This window comes from Scylla paramamosain, chromosome 14 (assembly GCF_035594125.1).
Source record: "Scylla paramamosain isolate STU-SP2022 chromosome 14, ASM3559412v1, whole genome shotgun sequence".
NCBI classification, from domain to species: domain Eukaryota; kingdom Metazoa; phylum Arthropoda; class Malacostraca; order Decapoda; family Portunidae; genus Scylla; species Scylla paramamosain.
The window spans coordinates 19,078,212-19,079,922 of NC_087164.1; positions in this window are offsets into that span (position 1 = coordinate 19,078,212).

Sequence of the window (1,711 nt, forward strand, 5' to 3'; positions counted from 1 at the left end):
TCAGATATTGTTGAAACATTTCTAAACAATAATGATTTGCAGGATAGACATTAATTTAGCTGCTTCTGACATTTTTTTTTTTTTTTGTTCTGAAAATTTAAGTGAGAATCTTGATATCGAAACTTCTGTCTGTGGCGAGGTATTTTCTTCTTTATTTTTTCCTGCAACTTTAGACACCTGAGGAACGCCAGAGTCATGTCTCATGCTCGAATTTGGGTGTAGTTATTATCAGGAGCGTTTTATAACATTAGCATTAGTGAGAGTATGACGACGGAAATAAGTGGAGTAAAAAACTGTTTAGAAGAAGCCTTTTCTTGCGGAAAAATCATAACAGCTGATGGTAATGACAGCGCGTCACCTTTAATATTTTCATTTTCTGTCTTACTAACATGTACGCACAAACCATATTTTACGCAGCCTTAGTGACTCGATAACTGGTGCTGTTTGTTTATGTTCATGACTGATTACCAAACTCGCATCATGAAATCAAACTTCTTGAAACTCCCTCTGATCTCGCCGGATTTCCTTATGCAAGGACACCAACCACGCGTAGATGTTTTCCACTTCAAGGACGTTCACTGGATCTGTGGCTTGGTATGTGGATGGTGTGTGGATAGAAGCAGGTATGGAGATGTATGGATTAGCGGGAGAGAACAATGAAAGGAGATATTTCTAGGGGTTGAAGAGTAGTGAGTAATGGGCTGATTACTGCAACAACTACAGTAACAACTACTATTACTGTCACCACTACTGCTGCTACTAAAATGCAACACTTCCCTAGGGGGGTCTCTTGTCTTCCCTTTCTTGACAGTGGGGCGTCCACAGTCTGTCAGATGTGGAGATAGGGCCCTTAGTGGTACATTCACCAGTGTAGATGAGACGCCGCCCGTCGATACGCTATCACCGCCTTTTGACGTGTATGATTGTGTGTAAATGGCTGAAGAAACCAGGTGAGAAGGGACTGACTGACCATTTGTCCTCTAATGGTTCCCGATTGAGGTTGATTGTGAGCCTCTCTGGAAGTGGCGGGGCCGCATTGTGCCCCTATATCTGGTTACTCGAGCATATATATTCGCTTTGACTTTTGATACATATTTTGTTTTTACCTGCTCTATTTGACACTGCAGCGTTGTTGAAAGAGAACACGTGTGCTCACAACTGTTTACCTTCACCTCCAAATATACATACATCGTTTTAATATTTATTCGTGTCAGTCGGTTTTTGTATTTAAAAAAAAATATACATATGACAGCATCAACAGTAGCAGGAATAGTTGTTTCTGTTACTGTAGTCGATGTATTAGCCAAAGCACTACACATCACTCCAAGGTACTATAACAAACTTCCTAAGTCTTGTTTTCCCGTTAATCCACACACACTTTAACGTTTACACTTTAACTTGCCACATCGTCGGAATGTCAAGCAGTATCAAGTGGGTCAGGTTAAGGCAGACCCGGATTGTACATCTCACTGGCCCATACTCCTTATATGAAATGTGTCACTCAGGCGCCTTGTACAGTTGTGGTGAAGGGTCATTATTGATATTTCGGCGAAGGGGTGTGTAGACTACGAGGGTCCGCAGTGTGAGGCGTCAACAGGCTGTATCTGCCTCTGAGGGGGTGTGGGGGGCTCTCCTTGGGATCTTTGTAATGGGCAGCTCACATACTCGTATATTTGTGATCTTGTTGTATGTGTTTGCCTTCTTTCTGTGT